Source organism: Hemiscyllium ocellatum, chromosome 23 (genome assembly GCF_020745735.1).
Source record: "Hemiscyllium ocellatum isolate sHemOce1 chromosome 23, sHemOce1.pat.X.cur, whole genome shotgun sequence".
In the NCBI taxonomy this organism is placed as follows: Eukaryota; Metazoa; Chordata; class Chondrichthyes; order Orectolobiformes; family Hemiscylliidae; genus Hemiscyllium; species Hemiscyllium ocellatum.
In genome coordinates, this window is record NC_083423.1 from 24976752 (window position 1) to 24989570 (window position 12819).

General features: G+C 45.7%; 1 protein-coding gene across 5 annotated transcripts in view; it reads left to right on the plus strand.

Annotated features, from left to right (window-relative positions):
• Positions 1-12819, plus strand: part of LOC132826704 (SRSF protein kinase 2-like) — a 226984-nt gene that overhangs the window by 164549 nt on the left and 49616 nt on the right. The window lies entirely within an intron of this gene.

Consider the following 12819-nt stretch of genomic DNA (forward strand, 5'->3'; position numbering starts at 1 on the left):
TCGCGCGTGTCCTCATTCATGCTCTGGCGTTTTTGCTCTTGACTTTCGCATTCTGGCTCTTACATTTGTTCTCTCTGTCTCTTGCACTCACATTCTCATTTCTTGGCAAATTGCTCTCTCACTCCTGCATTCTCACTCTCTCACTCTCTACCTCTCACGTCTCTCTCGGTCTCTCGCTCTCATTTTCTCTAACTCTTTCGCAATTCTTTTGCTTCCGCATTCTCGGCATCTCGTTCTCGCATTCACACGCTCCCGCATTTTTGTTCTCTCACAGTCTCTTGCTCCCTTGCTCTCGCATTCTTTCTCTCTCAACCTCTCTCTCACTTGCATTCTCTCTGTCTCTCGCATTCCTTCGGTCTCTTGCGCGGTCTCCCTCACTTTCTTGGGATCATGCATTCTCTGTTGCTCGGTTTGTCTGTCTCTCACATTCTCTTGCTGTCTTGTTCCTGCATTCTCTTTCTCTCTCACTTGCACTGTCACATTCTCGCTCTCTTGGTCTGTCAGGCTGCCTATCTCACGTTTTCTTGCTCTCTCGCTTTCACATTCTCTCTCCACCACTGTCTCGCGCTCTCGTGATTGCTTGCATTCTCTCGCTCTCACTCTCCCTCTCGCTCACATTCTCTTGCTCTCTCTGTTACTCGCATGCTCTAGGTCCTGTGCTCTCTCTCTGTCACTCGCATACTCACACTTATGCTATCTCTGCCACTCGCATTCTCTCATGCTGTTTGTCGCTCACAGGCTCTCGCTCTTGCACTCTCTCTGTTGCTCAGTCTCATGCCTTCTCTGTCGCTTGCATGCTCTCGTGCTCTTTCACTCGTCTTCTCTCATGCTCGCTCTGCTGCTTGCATTCTTTCAAGCTCCATCTGTTACTCACATGCTCTTGTGCCTTCTCCGAGGCTTGCATTCTCTCGCGCTCTCTGTTGCTCGTGTTCTCTCTTGCGCTCTCTGTTGCTCGCGTTCTCTCGCTCTCTCTCTGTCGCTCGCACTCTCTCTGTCGCTCGCATTCTCTCGCGCTCTGTCGCTCGCATTCTCTCGTGCTCTGTCGCTCACATTCTCTCGTGCTCTCTCTGTCGCTCGCGGGCTCCTGCGCGCGCTCTGTCGCTCGCGGGCTCCTGCGCGCGCTCTGTCGCTCGCGGGCTCCTGCGCGCGCTCGCGCTCTCTGCTGCTCACGTGCTCTCGCATGCACTCTCTCGACCACGTTCTGTCGTACTCTCTGTCACTTGCATGCTCTCGTTCTTACGCACTCTCTGTCGCTTGCACGCTCTCGACTCTCCCTGTCACTCGCACATTCTCGTGTGCTCTCTGTTGCTCACTTTCTCTCGCGCTCTCTGTCGCTCACTTTCTCTCGTGTTGTCTCTGCCATTCACATTTCCTCGTGCTCCATCTGTCGCTCGCATGCTCTCGTGCCTTCTCTGTGGCTTGCATTCTTTTGCGCCTTCTTTGTCGCTCACATGCTCTCACACTCTCTGTTGCTCTCACGCTATCTCTTGTCACTCGCATGCTCTCGCGTGCGCTTTGTTGACTGCATGCTCTCGCACTCTCTCAGTTGCTCGTATGCTCTTGCATGCTTTCGGTCACTTATGTGCTCTCACACGCTCTCTGTTGACCGCATTCTCTCGTGCTCTCTCTGTCACTCGCATTCTGTCATGCTCTTTGTCACTTGCATGCTCTCGCTCTCACACACTGTCGCTTGCATTCTCTTGCGCTCTCTCTGTCACCCATATCCTCTCATGCTCTCTCTGTCGCCCGCATACTCTCGTGCCCTCTCTGTCACTCCCATTCCCTCGCATTCTCTCTGTCGACCGCACCCTTTTGCACGCTCTGTCGCTCGCGTTCTCTCTGTTGCTCGCATTCTCTTGCATTCTCTCACGTTCTCTCTTTCGCTCGCATTCTTACGCGTTCACTCTGTCACTCGCATTCCCTCGCACGCTTGCTGTCACTCTCTCTGTCGCTCGCATGCTCTCACGCTCTCTCTGTTCCTTGCATTATATCGTGCTTTCTGTCGCCCGCACCCTCTCGCACGCTTTCTGTCACTCACATTCTCTTGCGCTCTGTCGCTCGCATTCTCTCACGCTGTCTCTCTCGCTCGCATGCTCTCACACACTCATTGTCGCTCGCATGCTCTCCTGCTCTCTGTCACTCACATTCTCTTGCGCTCTGTTGCTTGCATTCTCTCATGCCGTCGCTCGCATGCTCTCACTCTCTCTCTGACGCTCGTGGTCTCTCGTGCTCTCTCTGACTCTCGCATGCTCTTGCACTCTCTCTGTCGCTCACATACTCTCACGCTCTCTCTGTCACTCGCATTCTCTCGCACTTTCTCTGTCACTCACATTCTTTCGTACTCTGTCACTCGCATTATCTTGCGCTCTCTGTCTGTCGCTTGCATTCTCTCGCGCTATCTCTCACTTGCATTCTCTTGCACTCTGTTGTTTGCATTCTCTCATGCTCTCTCTGTCATTTGCAGTCTCATGCGCTCTCTGTACAGCTTGCATTGTTTTGCGCACTCTGTCGCTCGCATTCTCTCGTGGTTTCTCTGTTGCCCGCATGCTCTCGCCCTCTCCCTATCGCCCACAGTCTCTGCATGCTCTCTGTTGCGCGTGCTCTCACTGTCACTCGCATTCTCTCGCGCTCTATCGCTCGCATTCTTTCGCGCTCTCACTGTCGCTCTTATTCTTTCGCACGCTCTGTTGTTTGCATTGTCTCGTGTCCTCTCTGTTGCCCGCATGCTCTTTGCCCACTCCCTGTCGCCCGCAGTCTCTGCACACTCCCTGTCGCCCGCAGTCTCTGCACACTCCCTGTCGCCCCACAGTCTATGCACTCTACTGTCGCTTACATTCTCTCATGCTCTCTCTGTCGCTTTCATTGTCTAGTGCTCTCTCTGTCGCCCGCATGCTCTCGCCCTCTCCCTGTCGCGTGCAGTCTCTGTGCTCTCTGTCGCTTGCATTCTCTCGCGCTCTGTGTCGCTCACATTTTCTAGTGCTCCTTCTGCCACTCGCATTTCCAGGTGCTCCCTCTGCCACTCGCATTTCCACGTGCTCCCTCTGATGCTTGCATTCTCTCATGCTCTACGATCTCTCTGTCACTCGCATTCCCTCGCGCGCTCTCTGTCGCTCAGTTTCTCATGCTGTCTGTTGCTAACAGTGTCTCTGTCAGGCTCATTCACTCGCACTCTCTGTGTCGCTGGCATGCCCTTGCTCTCTGTCGCTCGCCCTTTCCCTGTTGCTCGCATTCTCTTGCCCTCTCCCTGTTGCCCGCAGTCTCTCATGCTGTCTCTCACTCGCACTCTTGCGTGCTGTTTCTGTCACTCGAAAACCCTCACGTGATCTCAGTTGCTCACATGCTCTCGCCCTCTCCCTGTCGCCCATGGTCTCTCTCTCACTTTCTCTGTCGTTCGCATTCTCTCACGATCTCGGTGTCTTTTGTATTCCCTCGCGCTCTGTCGGTTGCTCGCAGTCTGTTGCGCTGTCGCTCGCCTTCTCACGCGCCCTTTCTGTCGCTCTCCTTCTCACGCGCGCTCTCTGTCGCTCGCCTTCTCACGCGCCCTTTCTGTCGCTCTCCTTCTCATGCGCGCTCTCTGTCGCTCGCCTTCTCACGCGCCCTTTCTGTCGCTCTCCTTCTCACGCGTGCTCTCTGTCGCTCGCCTTCTCTCACGTTCTCTCTGCCGCTCGCCTTCTCATGCGCCCTGTCGCTCGCCTTCTCACGCGCGCTCTCTGTCGCTCGCCTTCTCACGCGCGCTCTCTGTCGCTCGCCTTCTCACGCGCTGTCTCTGCTGCTCGCCTTCCCTTGTGCTCTCTCTGCCGCTGCCGCTCCCATTCCCCTGAACTTTCTCTGCCGCTTGCATTTCCACATGCTCCCTCCTTCACTCGCATGCTCTCACGCTGTCTCTGTTGCTTGCATTCTCTCGCGCTCTCAGTCGCTCACAATCTGTCATGCTCTCTCTGTTGCTCGCATCCTCTCGCACTCCCTGTGTCACTCAAGTTCCCTTGCAGTCTGTGACTCGCATTCTCTCACGCTGTCTCTCTCGTTCGCATGCTCTCGCTCTCTTTCTGACGCTCATGGTCTCTTGTGCTCTCTCTGACGCTCACATTTCCACATGCTCCCTCTGGCACTCACATGCTGTCCCGCTCTGTCGCTCACATTCTCTCACACTTTCTCTGTCACTCACATTCTTTCGTGCTCTGTCGCTTGCGTTATCTTGCACTCTCTGTTGCTCGCATTCTCTCATGCGTTCTCTGTCATTCGCGTTCTCTTGCACTCTGTCTGTCATTTGCATTCTCTCGTGCACGCTCTGTCACTCGCAGTCTCTCTGTATAGCTCGCATTTTTTTGCGCACTCTGTCGTTTGCATCCTCTCATGCTCTAGCTGTCGCCCGCATGCTCATGCTCTCGCCCTCTCCCTATCACCCGCAGTCTCTGCACGCTCTCTCACTCGCATTCTCTCTCACTCGAGTTCTCTCGTGCTGTCTCTTGCTCGCATTCTCTCGCGCTCTCTCCCTCGCTCGCATTCTCTCGCACTCTCTCCCTCGCTTGCCTTTTCTCCCTCGCTTGCCTTTTCTCCCTCGCTTGCCTTTTCTCCCTCGCTCGCGCTCTCTCCCTCGCTCGCATTCTCTCGCACTCTCTCCCTCGCTTGCCTTTTCTCCCTCGCTTGCCTTTTCTCCCTCGCTCGCGCTCTCTCCCTCACTCGCATTCTCTCCCTTGCTCACGCTCTCTCCCTCGCTCGCATTCTCTCGCGCGCTCTCCCTCGCTTGCATTCTCTCGCACTCTCTCCCTCGCTCGCGCTCTCTCCCTTGCTCGCATTCTCTCGTGCTCTCTCCCTCGCTCGCATTCTCTCCCTCGCTCGCGCTCTCTCCCTCGCTCGCATTCTCTCGCGCTCTCTCCCTCGCTCGCATTCTCTCGCGCTCTCTCCCTCGCTCGCATTCTCTCGCGCTCTCTCCCTCGCTCGCGCTCTCCCTCGCTTGCATTCTCTTGCACTGTCTCCCTTGCTCGCGCTCTCCCTCGTTCGCATTCTCTCGCGCTCTCTCCCTCGCTCGCGCTCCTCCCTCGCTTGCATTCTCTCGTGCTCTGCCTGTCACCCGCACCCTCTCACGTGCTCTCTGTTGCTTGCATGCATTTGTGTTCCCTCTCTTCTAATCTCTCGCTCTGGTACTCTTTCCGTCACTTAATTTGTTCCCGTGCTGCTTTGCTTGCTCTTGCATTCTTTTACTCTTGCATTCTCTCTTTCTCTAGCTTTTGCATTCTCTCACTCATTCATTTTGTAGGAAAAATTGCAATTCTGTCCTCCTTTCTCTCACATTGACTCCATTATACATAAATCATACATATATGTGTCTGCACAAATACAAATATATTTTTCTGGCATTTGTATATGTGTCCTGCTTCTCTCTCCTTACAATTCAGCACACACCATGTATTGATTTCAAATATTGGCTAGCAGTATATGCTCAAGTCTGTCATGAAGCTTGGAGCCAAATCAATTGGACTCCAAGGTGATGGTACTATCTACTAAGGAAATCTAGAACCAGAGTGTGACTGTATGGGCTTGTAATTTCTGTGGAACACCCACTGTCAGGGATCTAGAAAGAGGACCAGCAATAGAAGGGACACTAATCGAGTTGAGGAAAGCATTATTACAAAATAAGTCTAGGAGCTGATTGAAATAATACTGTGTTCATCTTTGCATATATCCAGGCAGTAGATTTGTTCGGCTTCTAGATCGACATTTAGTGTTTCTGCATATTGGGAATCTTGAAGCCCATAGACTTGACATGTGATTGTTGGTTCCCAAGAGTGAAGTCTGAAAATATGGCAAAACCGCCAGTTTAAATATTGCATGATAATGAAATGGAATCTGAGCTAAGAATAACTTACTAATATGCAGTGAAAATGCCGAGAACACACAGGAGAATGACTCAGCTTAGTGAAAACCTTCGCGTTGAGTGGTGACAGATTTGTTTAATATGCAGTTAATTTGGTTAACAAATAATTATTATGGATATTTGCCGAAATGGTATCAGATTTTAAATTGGAACTGGAATTTGGAGCCTAACATTTAGTTTGAGGAATCGTGTCTACCTCAGTTTCTGACCATGTATTTTTAATATAGATTTTCCTTATTCTTCCAGAATTGAAATAAAGTTCTGAATTTAAGTTTGGGATCTAGTGATTTATAGAAAATTAGCCATTGAATGCTTCAGACTACATAACTTTAAGTATATTATGCCATCTTTACTTCATTGTCCTGAAAAGTTCAAGTATAACATAAAATACTTGGTCCAGATTTTGTAGTCAGTGGTAAAACTGTGTTGCTTTATGTTCAGTTTGCTGGCAGTTGCCCACAAAGACTTGATTGGCTTTGGGATGCACAATCCCTGCCATCAAGTTTCTAGTCCTGAGATATGTACTGCCTGTGTTTGGACAGCTAATGCAAGAAACCACAAAGATCTTTCACCAATTAGATTGATAATTCCTTACTGAGTCACGCAGAGTCCAGATCAGGAAGTATAAGTAGATTGAAATTTTTGACAATAAATGAAATAATGATTGGGAGGCACACTTTATTTGAAATTAATGGGGAGGGTAGGGACAAAAAAGGGGACCAAACAAGTTTTAAAGAGAATAATACTCTTTACCTATGAAATTATTTTATTGTTCCAAAAAACACATTTTGTCAAAGCTTTCAGATTACACACACCAGGACATCTTGCAAGCATCCCAATTCAAAGGGAAAGCCAACATTTATATTGCAAGAGAGGAGAATGCTGATTGACTCAGCAACTCATGCAGGTGAGTTCCATTTCAATAACACCATGTTGACCAACTAGATGGTGTTGCCATAAGAGAGACAGGGCCCCCACTAGACCCTGCACTAGCAATTATTTTCATAGGATTCCGGGAGAAATGTGCCTTCAATAGAATGACATCTAATCTCCCTGACACTTGCATATTTCCATTGAGTAGATAATATTGTTGCAATATTTGAATCCATAGCAGCATGTGAAAATCTCCTTGTGTATTTTAATGGGCTTCATCTTGTACTTTTAAGTACTAAAGTGGAGCAGACAAATGAGGTTCCTTGTCTCGATTTCATAGTTGAGAATTTGGCTAGGAATTTCTCTACCACTAGACGAAAGTGAGGACTGCAGATGCTGGAGATTAGAGTCAAGAATGTGGTGCTGGAAAAGCATACCAGGTCAGGCAGCATCTGAGGAGCAGGAGAATCGATGTTTTAGACAAAAACTCTTCCCCAGGAATAAGGCTTTTGATCAAAACGTTGATTCTCCTGCTCCTGAGATGTTGCCTGACCTGCCTCTCTTGCACCACACTGTCCACTCGCATTTCTCTACTAATATCTGCTGAAAACCTGCTTTCATTGGTCATATCGTATGTTTTGGGATTCCTGCATTGTAAGAATGGCTTTATTGACAACTTTTTTAATGGTCCCTAAGCAATATGTTTACCGTATAGCCCTGATGCTGAAACAGAATGCATCAAAACCAACCTGCATGAGTGACTACCTTGATGAAATCATTTCTCTCTGTATACCATGCAGTCATGAAAGGTCTGAAGTCAGTTACTCTTGCTCCTGAAAATGTGCTCTGTCTTTGTTAGACTAACCTGGAAAGATAAAGTATCTCAACCTTGGTCAACAGTTGAAACTGGCCCTTTTATGCCACTACAATGCAATAGCTACAAGTGGTGTTCACCACAAATGGGATGCTGCTGACAAGACATTAAAGGCTTTCTGCATATCACACAAATGAGTGATATGATGTAAGAATTTCAATGCTTATGTGATGCCAATTTACATAGAATCACTATAGTGTGGAAATAGGTTATTTAGCCCAACAAGTCCATACGGATCCTCCAAAGAGTATCCCAACCAGACCCATTCCACTACCCTATTACTCTACATTTCCCCTGACTAATGCACCTAATCTACACATCCCTGAACACTGCAGCCAGTTTAGCATGGCCAGTTCACCTAACCTGCACATCTTTGGACTGTGGGAGGACACCGGAGCACCTGGAGGAAACCCACACATAACGGGGACAATGTGCAAACTCCACACAGGCAGTCGCCTGAGGTTGGAATCGAACCTGGGTCCCTGGTGCTGTGAGGCAGCAGTGCTAACTACTGAGCCACCATGCTGCCCATACGTAGGCCCATACATCATAAAGACTGGTGGATTGTATCAAACAGCATATTTGCTGTTTATAACAAACAAGATACTAACTGTATTCAACCTATTTGTGCTGGCAAAGATTGCAACACAATGTGTGACATTTGATACGATTCTGCAGTTGGATAACATTTTTAGAATAATCCTGAATGTATGAAAAATGTCGCTGACAGCTAATTTAGGGCTGTCAATTAATGACCATGCATAGATGGCAATGAGGCATTTGGGACCTGCTGACTAATGAAGCCAGCAGTGTACCTCCTTAACCCAAACCTAAGGATTGAGAAAGTAAGAGGAATGATAGAAAAAGCAACAGAATGAGTTAAGGTGACATCAGATGGAAGGACAGAAATAAAGGAAAAGAAAAATTTTGACTGACAGAAAAAAGTACAGTGAAGAAAATTATCCAAGATTACAAAGGAATCTTGATCAATTGGGATGAGGAGTGATAGATGGAGTTTAATTTGATTAAACGTAATGCATTTTGGTAAAGCAAACAAGAGGCAGGAAGTATATGATAGAGCCCTGGGTGGTGGTGTTGTTCAGAGAGATCAAGGGGTTCAAGTACACAGCTCTTTGAAAGTTGCACTGTGGTACACTTGTGTGTACTGGAAGCTATACACGTTAACACACAGGGTCCTGTTCTTGGCAGAGAGGGGAAGAAAAAGCATGTACACACGTTTCAACTCAACAAAATAAGTGACAGCTTGGTTCATTTCTCAGGGCAATTCGTTGATCAGTTAGAAATCAATCTGACTAGTTTTAAATTTATACAAGCATGGCTCTTAACTGTCAATCAGTATTAATGGACTTATTCTCCATGGCAACGCTTGCATCTGTCATGGAGTATGTAGTGGTTTTCCTCTTGGACTGGTCATCTTGAGAAATATCCTGATAAGTGCAGGACAAAAAACTTTGACAAAACATCTTTTTCAGCAGTATTCAAGTTCTGTATTACCAAATGATTATTTTGTGTGGGCTAACAAGGTTGCTCAACAGTAACTATCAGTTATCACACAGTGTAAAAATGCACTCGCTCCTGAATGCGCTAACTTATTCAGCCGTCTTTCGTGGGGAATTAATACAAGTATGGTAGTTTCATGTCATTGCAACTATTTCAATGCAAAATTCATCTTCAAAGACTAAATGGCACGCACTTTGCTAGAAATGTCTGGATCACTGCACTTAACTGTGTGTGCATATTCCAGAGGCTCGGTTTTATATCTGGGTAATGTAGATTACAGATGAGTTAATGTCGTGCCTCAAAGGTTTTCTTTTTATTTATCTCTCAATAGAAGTGACCATTGATTATCTTACTGTTATTTATTTGAGCAAAATCTGAGTCAGTGTGTTCTGATGTAAAATATAAAGTGGGTCCAGAATTATTGCAAGGCAATGATGAGTTTAATTGCATTGTAATATTTTTGCATTTTAAGCATTTCTTTTCCTTTTGTCATAGAGTCATTGTCATAGAATCATATAGCATGAAAACAGACCCTTCAGTCCAACTCATTCACGCTGACCAAATTTTCCAAACTCAACTAGTCCCACTTGCCTGCATTTGGCGCATATCCCTCTAAACCTTTACTATTCATGTACTTGTCCAAATGTCTTTTAAATGTTGGAACTGTACCTGTATCTATCACTTCCTCTGGCATTTCATTCCATGTACAAATCACCCTCTCCGTGAAATAATTGCCTCCCAGGTCCCTTTTAAATGTTTTTCCTCTCATCTTAAAAATATGCCCACTGATTTTGGACTTTCCTACCCTCAAAAGGACTTTTGCTATTCACCTCACCTATAGAACATAGAACATTAAACATTACAGCGTAATACAGGCCCTTTTGCCCTCAATGTTGCACTGACCTGTGAAAACATCTGAAGCCCATCGAATGTACACTATTCCATTATCATCCATATGTTTATCCAATGACCATTTAAATGCCCTTAATGATGGCGAGTCCACTACTATGCCCCTTATAATTTTATAAACCTCTATAACGTCACTTTTCAGCCTCTTACGCTCCAGTGAAAATGTCCCAGCCTATTCACTGTCTCCCTGTAACTTGAACCCTCCATTCCTGGCAACATCCTGGTTAATAATTTCTGAACCCTCTCCAATTTATTAATATCCTCCCTCTAGCAGGGTGAATAGAACTATACACAGCACCCCAAAGGTGTCCTCACTAACAGCTTGTATAACTTCAAGATGACATCTCAACTTCCCTACTTAAAGAAAAACCAAAAGAACTGCAGATGCTGGAATCAGAAATTGCTGGAAAATCTCAGCAGATCTAGCAGCATGTGTGGAGAGAAATCAAAGTTAATGTTTCAGGTCTCATGGCTCTTCTTTGGAACTAGAGTTCTGAAGAAGGGTCACTGGACCCAAAACATGAACACTGAATTCTCTCCACAGAGGCTGCCATATTTGCTGAGATTTTCCAGCATTTTTTGTTTTTGTTCCTGTACTGAATAGTCTCAACAATGAAGGCAAGTGTGCTAAAAGCCACCTTAACTACTTTGTCTACCTGTGACACAACTTTCAAAGAGCTGTGTACTTGAACCCCTTGGTCTCTCTGAACACCACCACCACCCAGGGCTCTACCATATATTTCCTGCCTCTTGTTTGCTTTACCAAAATGCATTACTTTTATTTAAATTAAACTCCATCTACCACTCCTCATCCCAATTGATCAAGATTCCTTTGTAATCTTGGATAACTTTCTTCACTGTACGTTTTTTCTTTTCCTTTATTTCTGTCCTTCCATCTGATGTCACCTTAACTCACTCTGTTGCTTTTTCTATCATTCCTCTTACTTTCTCAATCCTTAGGTTTGGGTTAAGGAGGTACACTGCTGGCTTCATTATTCAGCAGGTCCCAAATGCCTCATTGCCATCTATGCATGGTCATTAATTTTTACTTCTATTGCATAAAGATTTTTGAAATAAAAGGGAAGGAGAGAGCCTAATTAAAGGGCATTAATGGTTGTATTTGTTGGAGGTCTGTTCTCTCAGCCCTGGGATATCTCTGCAGAAGTTACTCAGGATATGGTCTTCGAACTAATCATCTACAATTGCTTTATAAGTGGCCTCTGACTATCCTAAGTCAGAATTAAGGATATTTTGAAATGATTACGCTGTGTTCAGCTCCATTCACAATTCCACAGAAAATGAAGCAGAACATATCCAAATGCAGCAAGATCTGGACCGTATTCAGTTTTGCTTGACAATTAGCAAGTAACATTCATGTCATCTAAGTGTCAGGCAGTCTCTATCTCCAATAAGAGAGAATCTAACCATTGGCCCTTGACATTCAATGGCATTACCATCACTTGAGTCCCCCACTATCAGCATCCTGGGAGCTACCATAGACCAGAAACTGTACCAGTCATATTAATACATGGCCACAAGAACAGGTCAGAATCCTGTAGCAAGAATTCATCTCCTGTTTTCTTGATACCTGTCCACCATCCACAAGACACAAGTCAGGAGTGTAATGGAATACATGCCACTTGCCTGGGTGTGTGCAGCTCCAACAATACTCAAGAAGATTGACATCATCCAGGACAAAGCATTTTGGTTGACTGGCATCTTATCAACTACTTTCAACATTCATTCCCTTCAGACAACCACCTGATGAAGGAGCAGTGCTCTGAAAGATAGTGCTTCCAAATAAATCCTTTGGACTATAACCTGGTATTGTGTGATTTTTAACTTCCTTCACCAACACACAGTAGCAGCAGATTGTACCATCTACAAAATGCACTGCAGCCATTTGCTAAGGCACCTGAGCCAGTGCTGTTCAAACTCGTGACTGCTGCCACCTAGAAGAATAAAGGCAGCAGATACATAGGAATACCTACAAATTATTTTTCCAGTCATTTACCATTCTTAAGTGGTGATCACTGTTCCTTCACTGTCACTGGATCAAGCTTGTGGAACTCCCATACTAACAGCACTGTGGGCACTCACATCCAAAAGACTCAGCGATTCAAAAAAGTAGCTCACCACCATCTTCTCCAAGACATGTAGATATGGATAATAAATTATGATCCAGTCAGTGACACCTACATCCCTGAATGAATAAAAATTTTGGCCTCTTACAAATTCTGGGCAATATATCTTGAAAGCGATTACTAAAAGGGGAACAGAATCGTTGACATAAACAAGCAAACTAAAGAAGATGAGAGACAAAAATAGGGATACATTAATTTATTCTCTGTTAACATGTAATCTGTTTATATGCATGTGTTTCCTTTGGGCCAGTTCAAAGTCAGTTATGAGACCTGTTAAATCCCCATTCTGTTCAGAGTATTCCTCATTACCAAGGTCTGGATCTCAAACTGACTTTATCTAGCCAGTTGTGACTTCCTTAATGTGACTAGGTGGACAGCTCTTAAATAATCGGGTTTAACATAATATACTGGTGCTAAATAGATCAGAATGAACTAATTACCAGCACAGAATGCTTCTGGGCAGTCTATTTTATACAGTTAAAATTAGTTTTAATATTGAGAAATCATTGACAAACTTGCTACTGCATCCACAATCTTGTGTCACATTCATTGTTTAGATTTACTATGAAAATTGCCCTGAAATTCTGAAAAATTCTGGGGATCTTGTTTCAATCTAAAGTTGG